At 45.7% G+C, this 21194-nt stretch overlaps 1 long non-coding RNA gene across 1 annotated transcript; it reads right to left on the bottom strand.

The window, feature by feature from the left end:
- Positions 1-9110: 9110 nt before the first annotated feature.
- On the bottom strand, positions 9111-20675 carry LOC129394857 (uncharacterized). Its single transcript, XR_008622237.2, has 3 exons — positions 20579-20675; positions 16108-16207; positions 9111-11288 (listed from the first exon to the last, which is right to left on the bottom strand). It is a non-coding gene; the product is annotated as an uncharacterized LOC129394857 (long non-coding RNA).
- Between the last annotated feature and the right edge of the window lie 519 nt (positions 20676-21194).

Here is a 21194-nt window from a genome sequence, read left to right as displayed (position 1 = left end):
ATGTGTGAAGACGGTAAGGGAGTGAGCCACGCAGATCCCTGAGGAGAGCATCCAAGGCAGAGGAGACAGGAAGTGCAAAAGTCCTGCCATAAGAGGATAACTGGCATAGTCAAAAATTAGCAAGGATGCCATTTACTGTGGCAACTGCAACAGTCCAGGCAAGAGATGATGGCGGCTTTGCCAGAGGAATGGGGGTGGGAGTGAAGAGAACAGGTGGAGAGATTCTGGAGATGAAGATTTTGGAGCTAAGCTAGCATTCCCATGCATTCAACCCATACTTAGCACACCCTTCCCAAGCTACCCTCTAGAACTGCCTGCCTTATTAGGAGCCCTCAGGAAATTTCTTTTTTTTTTTTTTTTTTTTTTTTTTCTGAGACGGAGTTTCGCTCTTGTTACCCAGGCTGGAGTGCAATGGCATGATCTCGCCACAGCCTCCGTCTCCTGGGTTCAAGCGATTCTCCTGCCTCAGGCTCCCAGGTAGCTGGGATTACAAGTGCCTGCCACCACGCTCAGCTAATTTTTTTGTATTTTTAGTAGAAACGGGGTTTCTACATGTTGGTCAGGCTGGTCTCAAACTCCCAAACTCAGGTGATCCACCTGCCTCGGCCTCCCAAAGTACTGGGATTACAGGCATGAGGCACTGCATCCAGCCAATTTTTTTTTTAATCAAACACAGACACTACCAACTCCACTTGGTATTGAAGTCCTCTATAAGACCCCTCCCCTTAAAATACCAATGAAGAGCTGAAAAGAGGATAAAAATTCAAAACGGGTCTTTAAAAATGAGGATATCAGCCAGCCATCTGCAAACAGTTGGGACTCCAGAGTTAACAAAGCTGAATTAAAAGACTCAGAGCTCTTGCCAGAGTGTTACCCTGTGCATCAAAGGCACCCCTGGCCAGAGGTGGGGAAGGAAAAGGCTCAGCCCTCTCCAATGCATATACCCCACCCTTAACTCCACGAAGAGCCCATCCAATCATCAAACCTCCAGCCGCTGTCCTGCTGCCCACACATTGCTTTCTGAGTAGCTGAGGACACAGTCGTGATCCTCCATTCTCCTGATCCCCTTCAGGAACTTTCTTTTTTGTTGTTTATTTGTTTGTGGGAGATAGGGTCTTGCTCTGTTGCCCAAGCTAGAGTGCAGTGGTGTGATCATAGCTCACAGCAGCCTTGAACTCCTGGGCTCAAGTGATTCTCTCACCTCAGGCTCCCCAGTAGCTGGGACTACAGGTGCATGCCACCATGCCCTGCTCATTTTTAAATTTTTGTAGAGACAGGGCCTCACTATGTTTCCCAGGCTGGTCTTGAACTCCTGGCCTCAAGTGATCCTCTCATCTCAGCCTCCCAAAGTGCTGGTATTGCAGGTGTGAGCCACCAAACCCAGCCCCTTTCAGGAACTTTCTACATCCAGTGAACACTTCATGCCCACTGGACTGTACCAGTTTGTGGGTTGGGAATCAGAAGGGATCTTGAGAGCAGAGTAAGACACCACAGTTTTTCACGTCTTCATCTGATGGAAGAGAAGTAGCCAGCAGCTCTGAATTATTTTTAATTTTTTTATGTATCTATTTTTTTGGAGACAGTGTCTTACTATGTTGCCAGGCTGGACTCCTGGGTTCAAGCCATCCTCTTGCTTCAGCCTCCTGAGTAGCTGGGACTACAGGTGCGTGCTACCGCGCCCAGCTAGCTCTGAATATTTAGAATAAAATTCTTCCTCATCAGCCAAGAATTGGGCAGTGGGAACAGAAGATCTTTCCTCAATCTCATAGATTAGAACTAAAAGAATGCCCACTGGCTTCTATTCCCTACAGCCCCTTGGGCTGGAATCAAGCCATGAAATGCATCCTCCCCAGGGCCCTGAAGCCCTTGACCTATTCCTGCCAGGCCCCTTTGCTGGACCTGAGTCACAATAAGGGTAGCTTCCCATTCTGTGGATCCATGGCTCACTCCATCACCAGTGCCCAGAAAGCTCCCTCTTGGCCTGGATGACTCCCCCAAAGAAAGGTGTATTAGTCAGCTATAGCCACAGTAATGCTACAAAACAAGCCACCCCTTAATTCACAGGTTTCAATAGCAAGCATTTATTTTTCTTGCTTAGGTATCTGTCTGCAGATTCTAGCGTTGGTTCTAGGCTTTTATGGCTCAAATCCATTCCCCTTTTCTCTGTATTCTCCTTGAACCATCCGCTGTCTGGGGCATATTCTTCCCATGATTAATGACAAATACGTGAAGCTTTAGAGCTTCTGTTCCTAACACATCATATCTATCCACATTTCACTGGCCAAAGCAAGTCATATGGCCAAGCCCAAAGCCAATGGGGCAGGGAAATATACTCTGCTCCAAGGAGAGGAAAGTGACTGAATATTTGCCAAAAATTTTCCAATGCATCACAAGAGGACTGGCTCTTCTGGCAAAATTTCCTTCTACCCTTCTCTAGCCACCAACCAGGAGACCCCAGGGTGCAACTCATGACCAGCCCAGGAATATCCTAAGGGACCTGGACTCTACAACTGATGAGTGTTGGCCTCCTTTCAGCAAGCAAGGGTTCCTAAATTAAGGTGGACCACAGGCAGGGACAGTTGATATAATATCTGGGATAACTTCCCCATGTAGATAAGCAAGGTATAACTGGGAGGGCGGGATTCATATTCTGAGGGTGGATACACTTCTGGCAGGCAGTCTGGACATCACATTTCTGAGTCTCTGAACCTTTTTTTTTTTTTTTTTGACATGGAGTCTCGTTCTATCGCCCAGGCTGGAGTGCAGAGGCACGATCTCAGCTCACTGCAACCTCCGCCTCCTGGGTTCAAGCGATTCTCCTGCCTCAGTCTCCCAAGTAGCTGGGACTACAGGTGCACGCCACCACACCCAGCTATTTTGTTGTATTTTTAGTAGTGACGGTGTTTCACCATGTTGGCCAGGATGGTCTCAAACTCCTGACCTCAGGTGATCCACCTGCCTCAGCCTCCCAAAGTGCTGGGATTACAGGTGTGAGCCATTGTACCTGGCCCTGAACCTCTTCTCTTCAGTCTATATACTTCTCTGGGCCTGGGCCCCTTGGCTTTCACTCTAGGCTCCACCTTCTTCAACTACTCCTTCAACTCAAACTTTTAGGCAGCAACTGGGTCCCTGCAACCTCAGCCCAGGCCCCAGTACCCTTTTCACATCCTCTGAGGCTGGCCAGGCAGGCACAGGGAAGTGCAACTCCCTTCTGTTACCACAATGATGCTGCATAACCACCAACCACAAAATCTCCGTGTCCAGCAAAAATAACGTATACTGCTCACATATCTGGGGTCATCTGGGCTTGGTTAGGCAGCTCTGCTGATCTCGGCTGGGCTCACCTACACATCTAAAGGCTGGCTGGCTGCTTGCTGATCTAGACTGGCCTTGGATAGAAAGACTGGTATGACTGGAGTGAATCAGCTCGGCTCCACGTGTCTCTCATGCTCCAGCAGCCTAACCCAAGCATGTTGTCATGGTGATGACAGAAGTGCAAGAGCACAGTTGAACAGGCAAGGCCTATAGGCACGCACATCGCTTCTGCTTCCTTCTTGACTGGAGCAAGTCACATGGCCAAGCCCAGATTCAAGAAGTGGGGGAACAGACTCCAGCTCTGGGTTAGTTTGCTAGGGTTGCCATAACACAGTATCATAGACTGGGTGTTTAAACAACAGATTTATTTTTTCACAATTCTAGAGGCAGGAAGTCCAAGATCAAAGAGTCAGCAGGGTTGGTTTCTCCTGAAGTCTCTCTCCTTGGCTTGTAAGTAGCCATCTTCTCCCTGTGTCTCGCATGGCTTTCCCTCTGTATGTGTCTGTGTCTTAATCTCCTCTTCTTATAAAGGCACCAGTCACACTGAATTAGGGCCCACCCTAATGACCTCATTTTCACTTAACTCCCTCTTTAAAGATCCTGTCTCCAATACAGTCACATTCTGAGGTACTGGGAGTTAGGACTTCAGTGAGTTGGGCAGGGGTTGTGGGGGATGCAATCCAGTCTACAGCAATCTCACAATCTCTTCAGTGGGAGCAGATACAAAGTCACATGGAGAAGCAGGCAGACACAGGGAGGAGAGAGGCACTGAGGTCACTTTTGCCATCTACCTTCCACAAGTGACAATAGCAATCTAGCTCTATCTCTGAGCTAAGACAGTGCAGATTGGGCCACCCTCTCCCGTGGCCTGGATCAGGACCCTGCCCTGCCAAGCCCTGGGTTTTCACCTTTTTTTGTGAGAATCGAATGAGATGCTGTTGTACACATGCTTTGAAAAGCAGAGAAGGCTATAAGGAAAGACCATGATTTTCTTAACTAAACTAAATACGGCAATTCAGGAAGAAAGGCAAGACGCAGATATTCTCAAACATGAATGAATCTTTCTTCTAAAAAAGTACCCTAGAGCAAACAGCATACTTATTAGAAGCATTAGAAGCATTCCTGGCCGGGCGCGGTGGGTTACGCCTGTAATCCCAGCACTTTGGGTGGCCGAGGCGGGTGGATCATGAGATCAGGAGTTCAATACCAGCCTGGCCAAGATGGTGAAACCCCGTCTCTACTAAAAATACAAAAAATTAGCCGAGCACGGTGGCAGGTGCCTGTAATCCCAGCTACTCAGGAGGCTGAGGCAGGAGAATCGCTTGAACCCCGGAGGCGGAGGTTGCAGTGAGCTGAGCTCATGCCACTGCACTCCAGCCTGGGTGACAGAGTGAGACTCCATCTCAAAAAAAAAAAAGCATTCCCATTAAAGTCAGGAATGGGCTATGATCTCATTTCACTCTTACTCAACACTGTACCAGTAGCCATAGTTAATGAAATAAGAAATGGGGTAAAGAAACAATAGGTTTATTGAAAGTAAAGAAATATGACCATCAAAATGTGCAGATAATATGTACAAAATAAAGCTGTAAGAACTATTTAAAAATGTAGAATAATGTCTTTCTTACTTGGTATATAAATGCATATTCTTAAACAGGAAACAATAAGCACAAACCATTAAAGGGAAAGATTGGTTAATTTGTTAATTTCAGAATTTAAAATTCTGTATATCAAAAGACCCCATAAACAAAGCAGCTGACTGGGGGAAACTTTGCAATTCATATAACAGACAAAAAGATCACTATCCTTAATATATTTTTTTAATGCCTACAAATCACTAAGAAAACGACAACACAAAAATATGGGCAAAAGGAGAAAACAGACAATCCACAAGGGAGGAAAAAAAAACCAAATGGCTAATAATCATCAGAAAAAAATACTAGTTGGGAAATGCAAATTAAAACAAAAATGAGACATCCTGTTCCACCTAGCTGCTGACCAAAGAAACAATTTTTTTTTTTTTTTTTTTTTTTTTTGAGACGGAGTCTCACTCTGTCACCCAGGCTGGAGTGCAGTGGCGCGATCTCGGCTCACTGCAACCTCTGCTTTCCAGGTTCAAGTGATTCTCCTGTCTCAGCCTCCCAAGTAGCTGGAACTATAAGCGCATGCCACCACGCCCAGCTAATTTTTGTATTTTTAGTAGAGATGGGGTTTCACCGTGTTGGTCAGGCTGGTCTCAAACTCTTGACCTCAGGTGATCCACCTGCCTTGGCCTCCCAAAGTACTGGGATTATAGGCGTGAGCGCCGGCCAAAAACAACGATTTTCTTTTTTTTTTTTTTTTTTTTTAGACGGCGTCTCACTCTGTTGCCCAGGCTGGAGTGCAGTGGTGTGATCTCGGCTCACGGCAACCTCCGCCTTCCGGGTTCAAGTGATTCTCCTGCCTCAGCCTCCTGAGTAGCTGGGATTACAGGCGCCCACGACCACGTCCAGCTAATTTTTGTATTTTTAGTAAAGACAGGGTTTCACCATGTTGGTCAGGCTGGTCTCGAACTCCTGACCTCGTGATCCGCCCGCCTTGGCCTCCTGAAGTGCTGGGATTTCAGGTGTGAGCCACAGCACCCGGCCAAAAAAACAACGGTTTTTTATTACACTGAGGAATGGCAAAGTTGTACAGATGCCGGTGGTCTCATACCCTAGCGGTGGGCATGTAAATAGGTAAACCTCTTCCCAAGGTAATTTGAGAGTGTCACCATGCGTCTTAGGTGGCTCACACTGATTTTAGGTTGTGTCTTACATCCCTGAGGAGTTTACATCTATAATAGGGTTACAAAAAATGTTTATTAAATGAAAGACAATAGTATAATTGCTGGAAAATGCAAGTTTTTTAAAATTAATATTTACTGACACAAATAGGCTTAAAAACATTCCTTGGGGGAAAAACAGAAACTTTAAGGCTGGGCATGGTGGCTCACGCCTGTAATCCCAGGACTTTCAGAGGACGAGGCAGGCGGATCACTTGAGGTCAGCAGTTTGAGACCAGCCTGGCCTACATGGCCAAACCTTATCTCCACTAAAAATACAAAAATTAGCCAGGTGTGGCGGCACACACTTGTAATCCCAGCTGCTTGGGAGGCTGAAGCAGGAGAATCGCTTGAACCTGGGAGGCAGAGGTTCGTTGTGTGACCATACTTCATATAAGTATCCACTGAGTATAGTATGGAAAGGAAGGAAAAAAGAATAACTTTACAGGGGAGAAACCTGATAAACACTACTTTAGCCAGTTGATCAAGTTCAACATCAACAGTCATGAATCACATCAATAGTATGCATCCTTGATATAAGATGAAAATGGCACTTTACCTCTGTGACCTTCCTTCCAAAAAACCTCATTACCCAAGTCTAATTATGAGAAAAACACAGAAAAGGTGGGGCACAGTGGCTCACACCTGTAATCCCAGCACTTTGGGAGGCCAAGGTGAGTGGATCACCTGAGGTCAGGAGTTCAAGACCAGCCTGGCCAACGTGGTGAAACCTCATCTCTACTAAAAATACAAAATTATCCAGGCATGGTGGCGCATGCCTGTAATCTCAGCTATTTGGGAGGCTGAAGCAAGAGAATTGTTTGAACCTGGGAGGCGGAGGTTGCAATGAGCCGAGATCGTGCCATTGCACTCCAGCCTGGGCAAGAAGAGTGAAACTCCGTCTCAAAAAAAAAAAAAAAAAAAAAATCAGAAAAAAATCCAGTAGAGGGAGATCCTATAGTATACCTGACTACTACTCCTTAAAAATTTCAAGGTCATCAAAAACAAGGAAAGCCTTAAAAAGGTCATAGCCAAGAGAAACAAAAACAGTTTGTTTTTTCTCTCTACTCACATTCAACACAGAACACTTCTGTGATCAGATATGGTGGGCTTCCCTCCACATCAAGCAATTCTTCAGCAGACACCAACTGGTGTCTGTAATTCAGTTCCACTCTGGCACTACCTACCTGAGATGGTGTCAGATCCTACAGGTCAAGGGCTCAGTCCCGCAAGACGCCTCCACTTCAGACGCCAATTGCAAGTCCCAGGCTGAGACCCATGTTTCTGACTGACTGGCTATAAATCAGGGTTCCCACGACCTCGTACCTCAGGTTCAATACTTTTTTTTTTTTTTTTTTTGAGATGGAATCTCACTCTGTCGCCCAGGCAAGAATGCAGTGGTGCAATCTCGGCTCACTGCAACCTCTGCCTCCCAGGTTGAAGTGATTCTCCTTACTCAGCCTTCACAGTAGCTGAGACTACAGGCATGTGCCACCACACCCAGCTAATTTTTGTATTTTTAGTAGAGACAGGGTTTCACCATGTTGACCAGGCTGGTCTTAAACTCCTGACCTCAGGTGATCCGCCCACCTCAGCCTCCCAAAGTGCTGGGATTACAGGTGTGAGCCACCACACCCAGCCTCAATAATTTCTTAAAATGGCACACAGGACTCTGGGAAACACTTTACTTAAGTTTATCAGTTTATTATAAAGGATACAGATGAACAGCCAGATAAAGAGATGGATGGACAGGGCAAGGTGTGGGTGGACGCAGAGCTTCCACGCCTCCTCTGGGTGTGCCACTCTCCCAGCACCTCCACATGTTCAGCAACCCAGAAGCTCATGAGAGCTTGTTGTTCAAGAGGGGGTTTTTTGGTTTTTGTTTTGAGACCATGGTCTAACTCCGTCACCCAGGTTGGAGTATAATGGCACCAACATGGCTCACTGTATCCTCGACCTCCCAGGCTCAGGTGATCCTCCCACCTCAGCTTCAGCCTCCTGGGTAGCAGGGACTACAGGCACATACCACTATGCCCAGCTAATTTTTTATAAACATGGGGGTCTTGTTATATTGCCCAGGCTGGCCTCAAACTCCTGGATTCAAGCAGTCCTCTAACCCGAGCCTGCCAAAGTGCTGGGATTACAGATGCAAGCCACCATGCCCAACCCAAGAGTTGTAATAGAGCTTAATCTCTAGCCACCCTGCTTCCCAAAAATTGGTGGGTGGGGATAAAAATTCCAACCCTCTAATCCTCTAATTACTTGGTCTTTCTGGTGACTGTCCCCATTCTGAGGTTATCTAGGGGACCAACCCTAAGTTACCTCATTAGCATTAACTCAGGTATGATCAAAAGGGGCTTATTATGAATAACACAGGACACTGCAATCATTCAGGAAATCCCAAGGGTTTTAGGAGCTCTGTGACAGGAACCAGGGACAAAGACAAAATACTATGTATATTTCCTATTATACCACAGAACCTAAGGAGACAAGACAACTAAATATAACGTGGTATTCTAGAAGAGAAAAAGGACATTAGGGAAAATATAAGGAAAGCTGCATAAATGATGGAGTTTAGTTAATAATAAGGTATCAATATTGGTTCATTAATTATGACAAATGTATTATACTAATGTAAAATGTTCATAATAAGGGAAATTGGGGGGATGGGAGACTATCTTCTCGCTTCTTTAAGTTTAAAACTGTTCTAAAAATAGTTTATTAATATAAGAAATAGAACTGAAAGACAAAAATAAACAAATACACAGTTATAGCTGGAGACTTCAACACTATTCTCTCAACAACTGATAGAACTAAACTGAAAATCAGCAAGGATATAGAAGAATTCAACACCATCCTCAGTCAACAGTATCTAATCAACATCTATAAAATACTCCACCCAGCCAAAACAGAAGACATATTATTCTTTTCAAGCACCTACGGCTTGTGTACCAAGATCACGTAAACCAAAAAGTTTCTGAGACAGGCATCGATCAATTTAGAAGTTTATTTTGCCAAGGTTAAGGACATGCCCAGAAGAAGTAAACTCAGAATCACAGAAAGAGTCTGTGGTCTGTGCCTTTCTCTAAAGATGAATTGAAGGGCATCAGTATTTAAAGGGGAAAAGTGGGCTGGAGAGGAACAGTCATCCACATGTCGCAAGAGAAAAGGAGCAAGTAGAGAAAGAGTCAATTACGTATTCGTCTCAGGCTCAGCAAATCGTTAAGGTAAGGGGAACACGGAGTAGCTACCTTTGGAGATAATTTAACCTGTTATCTGTAGCTGTCTGCTTAGGAACAAAATGAAAGGCAGCTTCTTGCATGATTCGGCTCTCAGCTTAATTTTTTTCTTTTGGCCTGGTGAATTGGGGTCCCGAGTTTTTATTTTCCTTTCATAATCATATACCATATCCTGGGCCATAAAACAAACCTGAACGAATTTAAAGGAATTGAAATCATGCCAAGTGTGTTCCCCAACCCCTGTGGAATTGAACTAGAAATCAATCAGAAAGGTCACAAGAAAATCTCCAAAAACTAGGAAACTAAAAAACACACTTCTAAATAATCCTTGAGTCGCAGAGAAGTCTCAAGAGAAATCAAAACATTTATTCAACTGAGTAAAAATGAAAACACATCTAAATTTGTGGGATGCAGCTTAAACAGTGGTGAGAGGGAAATTTAGGACACTAAATGCTTACATCAGAAAAGAAGAAATGTCCCAAATCAATAATCTGACCTCACATCTGTGAAACTGATATAGGAGTTTAAAAAGGAATTAATTTAGCAGATAGTAAAGGTAAGGAAGTCCTCGGTAAGGTTTCCCTTTTAATACAAAGCAGCCCCCAAATCATTCCTTTTTTTTCTTGAAACGGAGTTTCACTCTTGTTGCCCAGGCTGGAGTGCAATGGCGCGATCTCGGCTCACTGCAACCTCTGCCTCCCGGATTCAAGCGATTCTCCTGCCTCACCCTCCCAAGTAGCTGGAATTACAGGCGCCCACCACCACGCCAGGCTAATTTTATATTTTTAATACAGACAGAGTTTCGCCATGTTGGTCAGGCTAGTCTCGAACTCCTGACCTCAGGTGATCCACCAGCCTCGGCCTCCCAAAGTGCTGGGATTACAGTTGTGAGCCACCGCACCCGGTCAATCATTTTCTTTTCTAACAAATAACAGCCTGTAAAGTCGAGCTGCAGACATAAAAATGTGCACGAGTGCATGCTGGCAGCTGTGCCAATAGGAAAGGGGCTACCTGGGGGCTAGGCATGTTCAACATGGCGGCTCCATCTTCCTTTTCTTTGCCAACCACGTGTACAGTGAGAAGACAACATGGCACGGGCCAAGTAACAACTCCATTTGCATAATAGAAGATTAGGATGGGGTCGCCAGCTTCCTCGCATGCTATGTAGACGTCAAACCTGGTCCAACCAATCTTTGACCCCTATAAATCAGACAGCGCCTCCTCAAGCCAGCCTATAAAATCCAGAGCACTTTGCTGCAGGCTGGAAGTCCCACTCAGGAGCCCCTCTCTCTGGCAGGAGAGAGTGCTATTCTAGTCTCCTTTCTCTTTCTTTTGCCTATTAAACCTCAACTCCTAAACCCACTTCCTGTGTGTCCACATACTCAATTTTCCTTGTTGTGAGACAACAAACCTCAGGTATTTACCCAGACAACGACACTGCTTCAAAACTAGAAAATAGAAGAGCAAATTAAACTCAAAGCAAACAGAAGGCAGGAAATACTAAAGATAATAGTAGAAATCAATGACATGGAAAACAGGAAAACTGGAGAAAAATAAGTGAAACAAAAAGCTGGTTCTTTGAAAAAACAAATCATAAAAGTAATGAACCTCTAGTAAGGTGAACAAAAGGAAAGAGAAGGCCCAAATTACCAATATCAAGACTGAAACAGGACATCACTACAGATTCTGCAGACATTAAAACTTATGGGAGGAAGTCAAGGCCATGATTAAAGGAAAATTCATAGCTTTAAAGGCGCATGTTAGAAAGGAGGAAAGCCAAAATTAAGAAGCACCCACCTCAGAAAGAAAAAGAACAGTACATTAAGCCTAAACAAAGTAGAAAAAAAGAAAATAATAAAGATAAGAACAGAAGTTAATAAAATTAAGAATATACTTACAAAAGAGAGGATCATGAAGCCAAAAGTTGTTTCCTGTGAAACAGGGGGAAAAAAAAGAAAGAAAAGAAAATATGAACAATCCTATAATAAATAAATTAAATCTGCAACTTAAAAAATTTTCCAAGACTAAATGGCTTTACCTGTGAATGCCATACACACATCTAAGGATGCAAGAACACCAATTTTATTTTATTTTATTTTATTTTATTTTATTTTATTTTATTTTATTTTTATTTTTATTTTTATTTATTTGAGACGGAGTTTTGCTCTTCTCACCCAGGCTGGAGTGCAATGGCGTGATCTCAGCTCACTGCAACCTCTGCCTCCCGGGAGGAACACCAATTTTAAACAAACTCTTACAAAGACTAAAAAAAAGAGCGAACACTTCCAAATTCATTTTATGAGGCCAGAAAAACCTTGATACTAAAATCAGACAAGGACATTCCAAGAAAGGATGGGGAACAACTGGAAGTCTCATACCTGCTCCATGTGCCCCAGGCAGCTTTGCTGAGCCTTGGATGACCAGCTCACAATTCTTATATCCCAGGTAAGTTTTACATCCCACAGCCACATGACTCACTGGACTAATGTATTGAAGGACATCCTGTTTCTGAAGGGGACTAGAACAGAGTTCAGACAGTTTTATACCTGCTGGAGGGTATGTCCATTGGTACAACCACTTTGGGAAGCTGGTTCATATTATCACCTGAAGTTGATGTGACTTTATGAGCCATCAGTTCCACCTCCAGGCACATACCAATCAAAATGTGTTCACATGTGCACCATGTGACAAGCATGCTCATTGCAATATTTATTCATAATAGCCACAAACTAGAAACAACCCAAATGTCGCGGTGGCTCATGCCTGTAATCCCAGCACTTTGGGAGGCCGAGGTGGGTGGATCACCTGAGATCAGGAGTTCAAGACCAGCCTGGCCAACATGGCGAAACCCCATCTCTACTAAAAATACAAAAATTAGCTGGGCATGGTGGTGTGTGCCTATAATCCCAGCTACTCGGGAGGCTGAGGCAGGAGAATTGCATGAAACCAGGAGGCGGAGATTGCAGTGAGCCAAGATCGCGCAACTTCACAGCAGCCTGGGAGAAAGAGCGAAACTCCGTCTCAAAAAAAAACAACATGAATAACAACAGCCCAAATGTCCATCAAAAAAAGAGCAAATAAGGCTGGGCATGGTGGCTCATGCTTGTAATCCCAGCACCTTGGGAGGCTGAGGCGGGAGGATCACTTGAGGCCAGGAGCTCAAGACCAGCCTGGCCAACAGGGAGAAACCCCGTCTCTACTCAAAATACAAAAAAATTAGCCCGGCATGGTGGCAGGTGCCTGTATTTCCAGCTACTCAGGAGGCTGAGGCAGGAGAATCGCGTGAAACCAGGAGGCGGAGGTTGCAGTAAGCCAAGATCAGGCCGTTGCAATCCAGCCTCGGCAACAAGAGCAAAACTCCGTCTCAAAAACAAAATTAAAATTAAAATTAAAAAAAAATCAGATAAGAATAATGTATTATATATAAAAATGCATGAGCTACTACCACACACAACAACATAATGCATCTCATGAATATAATGCTTCACAAAAGAAGCCAAGCTTCAAAGAACACATTCTGTGAGATTCCAAATATGGAAAGTTCGTGATAGGCAAACAAATTAAAAATGATAGTGTTAGAAGTCAAGTCCTTTTGAAAGTGGGAGGAACTTATGTTTCATGAAAGGGGCTTTGGTAGTGCTGGCCATGTCTCATTTCTTTACCTGCCTCATGGCACAAAGCTGTTCACTCTGATAATTCATCACACATTTATATTTTGAGTAATTATCTCCGCGAAGCAGGTTCACTGTGCACTTAGTTACCAACTTGTCTGAGTCCAGTGAGACAAAACACCCACATATGCAACAAGTTACATGAAGAGGATCTATTACTTACAGATAGGCACCAAGGGATAACAGAAGCCTAGGGTTCATTGTGAGCTGGTCACCTAAGGCTCAGGAAAGCAGCCTGGGGCAGATGGAGTCTCAACTCTGCATGCCCCACTTGCACTGCAACTGAGGGCTTCCAAGAAGCAGCCCACCTGGGCTTTATACCGCGGGGATACATGATTCACTGGACTAAAGTGTTGAAGGACATCCTGTTTCTTTTTTTTTTTTTTTTTTTTTTCTTGAGACGGAGTCTCGTTCTGTCGTCAAGACTGGAGTGCAGTGGCACGATCTCAGCTCACTGCAACCTCCGCCTCCCAGGTTCAAGCGATTTCCCTGCCTGGCCTCCCAAGTAGCTGGGATTACAGGCGTCCAACATCACACCAGGCTAATTTTTTGTATTTTAGTAGAGACGGGGTTTCACCATGTTGGGCAGGTTGGTCTTGAACTCCTGACCTCAGGTGATCCACACACCTCAGCCTCCCAAAGTGCTGGGATTACAGGCGTGAGCCACCGAGCCCAGCCAGGACATCCTGTTTCTGACAAGGACTGGAACAGAGCACAGGCAGTTGCAGCCAATCCCTCCTTATCACAGGATGTTACATTCCCAGCACATTCTACAGTTATTTTGAGAACTGCAAGCAAGAAAGGGGGAAGAGCTGGGTTGGTCCAAGGCCACCAGGAGAACTGTCCTGCACTCTGTATGCTATGTTTCAGTATACAAAGTTGAAGAAAGGCCAGGTGCAGTGTCTCATGCCTGTAATCCTAACACTTTGGGAGGCCAAGTCAGGAGGACTGCTTGAGCCCAGGAGTTCAAAGTGGAAGCCTGGGCAACATAGTGAGACCTTCACTCTAGAAATAATTTTAAAAATTAGCTAGGTGTGGTGGTGCGTGCCTGTGGCCCCAGCTACTCAGGAGGCTGAGGTGGGAGGATGGCTTGAGCCCAGAAGATTGAGGCTGCAGTGAGCCATGATCACACCACTGCACTCCAGACTGGGGGACAGAGCAACAGCCTGTCTGGGAAAAAAAAAAAAAAAAGTTGAAGTAAAAATGAGAAAGAATCATAGACCAAAGAGACTTAGGATATAGCAATGGTTCCTAATCAAATCTGTCTATGATGATTCAGGCTGGGCACACCTATAATCCCATCACTTTGGGAGGCAGAGGGGGGTGGACAACTTGAGGTCAGGAGTTCCAGACCAGCCTGGCCAACATGATGAAACCCTATCCCTACTAAAAATAAAAAAAAATAAAAAAAAATAAAAAAAAGCCAGGCATAGTGCAGCGTGCCTGTAATCCCAGCTGCTCCCAGAGGCTAAGGCAGGAGAATCACTTGAACCCGGGAGGCGGAGGTTGCAGTGAGCCAAGATAGGCCACTGCACTCCAGCCTGGGTGACAGAGTGAGACTCCATTTCAAAAAAAAAAAAAGAAAGAAAGAAAAAAACATCTCTCTTTGATGATTCAGAAGGTAATCTTCATGCCTCACAGGCATTGCTAAGCTTTTTTATTGAATCCTGGAAGTGTGAAAATTTGATGGTGGAGAATATATTGTAACATAATAACTGTGCAAGCACATAAAATGGCAAGTTTAAGGAAATAGACGTGCGGACAAATTGTCCAAAAAGTTATTCCTAAAATATGGCATACCCCGTGAAATTGATTAATCTGGGTAAGTTCACTGTCCCAGAACCTCTTGAATAAAAGGAAGGCTGGGTACATTTGCCCCACATGCTTTGTTTTGTAAACATCTTCGTTCTACAAAAGTATCTGTGTGATTGTTCACTAGGTAGGAAAAAAAACCTTTCAGAGATTAAAAAACACTGATCACAGTGGGGGCCATGTAGCTAGTAAGTTAATGGAGCTTTGACCGAAGGCTGTCTTGCAGTAGCCCAAGAAATCTGAACCCCTGCAGGGTTAGTTCCCCAGTTCCTGCCTGAAGAGCAAAGGCAGGTATCGTTGGCAACAGTCAAGCTCATCTCTTTGGCCCCCTGACTTGTGAAATGAAAGCCATTATGGTAGGAAAAGGTGGCCCCTGATGGAATTAGAGGCAGGAGTTGCTGCCTACATTGAAGAACACAGGGGAAAGACCAATTCAAACCAGTTCTAGGGGTGGCCCTGGGCATCCATGGCTTTTCTTTTTGTCTTTTTTTTTTTTTTTTTTTTTTGCTCTTATCGCCCAAGCTGGTAGTGCAATGGCGCGATCTTGGCTCACTGCAACCTCCACCTCCTGGGTTCAAGTGGTTCTCCTGCCTCAGCCTCCTGAGTAGCTGGGATTACAGGCATGCGCACCACACCCAGCTAATTTTTTTACTTTTTTTTGAGACGGAGTTTCGCACTTGTTGCCCAGGCTGGAGTGCAATGGCGCAGCCTCGGCTCACTGCAGCCTCCACCTCACGGGTTCAAGCAATCATCCTCCCTCAGTCTCCTGAGTAGCTGGGATGACAGGCTCCCACTACCCCGCCCAGCTAATTTGTTGTATTTTTTTAGTAGAGACGGGGTTTCACCATGTTGGCCAGGCTGGTCTTGAACTCCAAACCTCAGAAGATCCACCCACTTGGGCCTCCCAAAGTGCTGGGATTACAGGCGTGAGCCACTGTGCCTGGCCTAATTTTTGCATTTTTAGTAGAGACGGGGGTTTCACCATGTTGGCCAGGCTAGTCTCGAACTCCTGACCTTAGGTGGTTTGTCCACCTCAGCCTCCCAAAGTGCTGGGATCACAGGCATGAGCCACTGCGCCTGGTCACCCACGGCTTTTAAAGCTCCCAAGTGATTCAATGTGCAGTCAAGGGCAGGAACCACAACTCTAAGTTAAGCCAGGAACACTGAGTTGTTGGTTTCTTAAATCTCCCCAAATGATCCTTATGCCAAGATGAGGAACCAGTGGTGTAAACAGCACATCTCAGACTTTACTGTGCAATCAACTCACCTGGAGCTCGTGTTGAAAAAAACTCAGGTTCTGATTGAGGTAGCAGGTGGGACTTGACTCCACAGGTGGGGCTGGGACACCACACCAAATTGAGAGCTAGCTGAAACAGGAAGAGACAAAAGCATCCCTCCATAAAACATGTCCATCAGTGTGCCATGTCAGTTTACCATTGCCATGGCAACACCTGAAAGTTACCACCCCTTTCCATGGCAACCACCCAACGATCCAGAAGTTACCACCTTTTTCCTAAAAATGTCTGCAAAATCCACGCCCTTAATTTGCATGTAGTTAAAAGTAGGTATAAATATGACTGCAGGCTGGGCGCGGTGGCTCACGCTTGTAATCCCAGCACTTTGGGAGGCCAAGGCGGGCGGATCACGAGGTCAGGAGATCGAGACCATCCTGGCTAACATGGTGAAACCCCATCTCTACTGAAAATACAAAAAATTAGCAGGGCGTGGTGGTGGGCACCTGTAGTCCCAGCGACTCGGGAGGCTGAGACAGGAGAATGGCGTGAACCCGGGAGGCGGAGCTTGCAGTGAGCCGAGATTGTGCCATTGCACTCCAGCCTGGGCGACAGAGAGAGATTCCGTCTCAAAAAAAAAAAAAAAAATGACTGCAGAACTGCCTCTGAGCTGCTCCTCTGGGCACACTGCCTGTGGGGTAGCCCTGCCCCACAAGGAACTGTGCCTTTGCTGCTGCTGTGCACTGCCACTTCAGTAAAAGTCGCTGTCTAACACCACCAGCTCACCCTTGAATTCTTTCCTGGGCAAAGCCAAAAACTCATAATGCAGGGCAGCTAAGCCCCAGTTTGGGAGCTCACCTGCCCTGCTTTATGATCCAGCAGGTCTGAGGATGGAGCCTGGGATTCTGATGCTCTAAAAGGCTCCCAGGTGAGGCCAATGCTGCTGATCCACCGAACACACTTAGAAGAGCAAGGCCCTAGACAGGCAAAAGAAATGGAAGGCCACCGCAGCACTGGAACACTCACAGGCCGTGGGGAAGCCCTAACACCTGCCTGCAAAATAACTTAAAGATGGGCAAACTCTCCCTGGGAGGTGAGCTCTAGAAATGTATGACAAGGGGCATGAGGGAGGGAGGGATATAAGGAGATTATTAACCCCTGCTGTCTGAAAAGCATGAGGCACAGCTGAGCCTCACTATGAGTGCGGTATTATAGTTAGCACAGATCGACCCAAATGTGCACACAAATCACCTGGAGACCTTGTTAAAATGCAGATTCTGATTCAGGTCGGAAGAGGAGCCTGATATTCTGCATTTCTACTGAGTTCCCGGGAGATGCTGATGCTGATGCTGCTGGTCAGGGGACCACACTTGGAAAAACAACAGTGTAGACAAAAAGCAAGGAGGACCAGACTGGAGGACGGAAAGTCAACTTAACCCAACTGGGAATGGACAGGGCCTCGCAGCCAGCCCTGGAATAGCCCAGGGCCTCTGCTCACTGAGCCTTGGCAACTGAGACTTGTGCTGGCTGCCCTGGTATCTGTGGTGGCCCCAAGAACCTTCCAAAGATGCTTTGATAGAAATGAGGGCTGCAGAACCCCCAGACACCAGCTGTGGTGAGATTAACTAGAAGGAGGCTCAGGTGAATTTTCTCAGGGAGAAGAGAACTAAGATGCATAATGACTCAGTGTCAATAGCCTTGGAGGAGAACCAGGGAGAAATCTACACTTCCTGCTAGTGTGGAATGTGGGAGCTTGGAGCCATTATACCTTGAACTCCCAAAGCTAAACCACTCCTACTCTGTGACCCATCCGTTCTTCTCCTAGGTATAGATCCAATAGAAATGCATATATAGGCCGGGCACGGTGGCTCACGCCTGTAATCCCAGCACTTTGAGAGGCCGAGGCAGGCATATCACTTGAGGTCAGGAGTTCGAGACTAGCCTGGTCATCATGGTGAAACCCAGTCTCTACTAAAAATACGAAAATTAGCTGGGCATGGTGGTGGGCACCCATTATCCCAGCTGCTCGGGAGGCTGTGGCAGGAGAATTGCTTGAACCAGGGAGGCAGAGGTTGCAGTGAGCCAAGATTGCACCACTGCAGTCCAGCCTGGGGGACAGAGCAAGACTCCATCTAAAAAAAGAAAAAAAAAAAAAAAAAAGAAATGCACATATATATACACATATACGTATATTCACCAGAAGACTAATACTAGAATGTTGGTAGCTGCACTGTTTTTTGTTTTGTTTTGTTTTTTGTTTTTTTAGACAGAGTCTCCCTCTGTCGCCCAGACTGGAGTGCAGTGGCGTGATCTCTGCTTACTGCGATCTCTGCCTCCAGGGTTCAAGCAATTATTCTGCCTCAGCCTCCTGAGTAGCTGGGACTACAAGCACATGCCACCACACCCAGCTAATTTCTGTATTTTTAGTAGAGACGGGGTTTCACCATATTGGCCAGGCCGGTCTTGAACTCCTGACCTCTTGATCGGCCCACCTCAGCCTCCCAAAGTGCTGGGATTACAGGCATGAGCCACCACACTCAGCTAGCTACACTGCTTTTAATAGCCAAAAACTTGTAACAATTCCAGTGTCCATCACCAGGAGAAACGATACACAAATCATGGCATATCACACAATGGAATATGATCCAGCAGTAAGCATGAACAAATGCTTGCTACATGAAACCACATGGATGGACCTCACAGACACAAGCTAAAGAAACCAAATAAAGAAACCAGGTAAGATAAAGAAACCAAATGGGTCATGTTTACATGAAGTACAAAAATGGGCACAAGTTAAACTAAAGCATTAGAAGTCAACATAATGGTAGCCCTTGGGAGGAGAGGGCTTGTGGCAGGAGGAACAAAGGGATACTTCTGTTTCCTCATCTGGGTGCCAGTTACATAGGTAGGTTCAAAATTTATAAAGCTGTACACTCGTGATCCATGTATTTTTATTTATTTATTTATTTATGACACAGAATGGCACAATCTCGGCTCACTGCAACCTCTGCCTCTCGGATTCAATCCATTCTCCTGCCTCAGCCTCCCAAGTAGCTGGGATTACAGGCATGCGCCACCATGCCTGGCTAATTATTTTTCTATTTAGTAGAGATGGGGTTTTACCATGGGTCAGGCTGTTCTCCAACTCCTGACCTCAGGTGATCCACTCGCCTCCACCTCCCAAAGTGCTGGGATTACAGGCGTGAGCCACCACACCCAGCCTCGTGATCAGTGTATTATTGTACACAATTATACTTCCAATAAATATGTTTACTAATTTTTAAATAAGACCTTATTTTGTTCCCATTAGGAAGCCAGATTTAACAGGACACATAAGATATATCCACACCTATGACTTATTCCTCACACCCACATTACTTAACCCACACACACAACTATTACAAATACAACCCGTAAGTCCAGCTTCCCTTAGGGAACAAACTAAGGACACATTTCTTATTTATTGACTAAACTTATGTCTTAAAGCATAGTGAAGCTTTTTTTTTAGCATGTAGCCTGGCATACAAAAGGAAATCATTAAAAGTCTGATAGATGAACAAAAGTAAATATCTCATCTTGGGGGCCACCAGCCCTCTTTTTTTTTTTTTTTTCAAGACAGAGTTTCGCTCTTGTTGCCCAGGCTGGAGTGCAATGGCACAATCTTGGCTCACTGCAACTTCCACCTCCCGGGTTCAAGTGATTCTCCTGCCTCTGCCTCCCGAGTAGCTGGGATTACAGGCATGCGCCACCATGCCCGGCTAATTTTGTATTTTTAGTAGAGACGAGGGTTTCTCCATCTTGGTTAGGCTGGCCTCGAACTCCTCAGGTGATCTGCCCGCCTCAGCCTCCCAGAGTGCTGGGATTACAGGCGTGAGCCACCGTGCCCAGTCAAAAAGCCCTCTTTATAATGTTAAGAATGAAAAATAAATAATACTGTAGAATATTATAATCTTATTTTATTCACTTATTCAACATTAATTAAAGGCCCTCCCATGATTTTATGTTGTTTGTTTTAATTCAGAAAATCTCACGGAGAATCCAGGACACACATTTTCTCGGTGCAGCAACAGGGCTGTGTCCCCATCTGGGCAGCAGATGGCGCCAGAGGATGTGGATCAGCCCTTGGGGTTGTCCTTGCTTCCAGAGATCCTGGAAGCCGGGGTACCCCCTACCCTGCCCAGCCACAGTGAGAAGGGGAGCCAGTCCAGCCCTTCCCATGTCTCCATCTGCAGCCTGAAGAACCTCACCAACAACTGCTAGTGCATGACAGTGAGGATGCCGCCAGAGCAAGTGTAGAAAATGCTGCTGTGCAGCTTGACTGAAGGAGAGGCCCAGGAAGGTGGTTCCCGAGGAAGGTGGCTGATGGGAAAGACATGAGCATAGTGAAATGTGGGTAGAAAGGATGAAGTAGAATGATAGGGGACGGAAAGGACGAGGCAACGTCCCTGCACTTGAGGCATGGGAAGCACAGGTGGAGGGTCAGCCTAGGAGAGGCAGAAGCCTTACCTGCCACTGTCTGCAGGGAAGCTCCAAAGGACAGGCATGAAGGCTGGTGAGCTTGTCGATGGGCGAGGAAGTTGCCTCCAGGTGGCTTCTATTTTGTCTATGAAGCAAGAGACCAAATTGCCTATTGACAAATGATGGTGGAGAGGGGTGTCCTCCGGATTTCCACCATTTATCTTGGCTTCTTCAATCCCTTGCTTATTCATTCTGCAAATATTTATTGATAACCTATTATGCTAGGCACTATTTTGGACTCATTGGACATGCAGAAGTGAACATAGAACTTACATTCAGGGGTTGAGGGAAAATAGATAAACACATAAACATCAAAACCAAAAACATCAGGGAAAGAGGAGGACTACGAAGAAACAGGCAGGATGAGAGAGCAGAGAGTGCGGGAGGCTGTGGAAACAAGGTGCTCAAGGAAGTCTTTTGCTCAGGAAGTCTTCCCAAAGAAGTGACATCTGAGTAGAGATCTGAAGGCAGCAGCAAAGAGCCTTGCAAATATCTGGGGTACGGGGGCATTTCAGTTAAATAGGACAGCCAGGGTAAAGGGAAGGAGAGGGTGGAGGGGAGGTGCGACCCAGGGAGACAGATCACATAGGATGTTGGAAATCAC

This window comes from Pan paniscus, chromosome 21, assembly GCF_029289425.2.
Source record: "Pan paniscus chromosome 21, NHGRI_mPanPan1-v2.0_pri, whole genome shotgun sequence".
In the NCBI taxonomy this organism is placed as follows: Eukaryota; Metazoa; Chordata; class Mammalia; order Primates; family Hominidae; genus Pan; species Pan paniscus.
The sequence above is the reverse complement of the archived record's forward strand: the minus strand, read 5'-3'. Positions and strand labels throughout refer to the sequence as shown.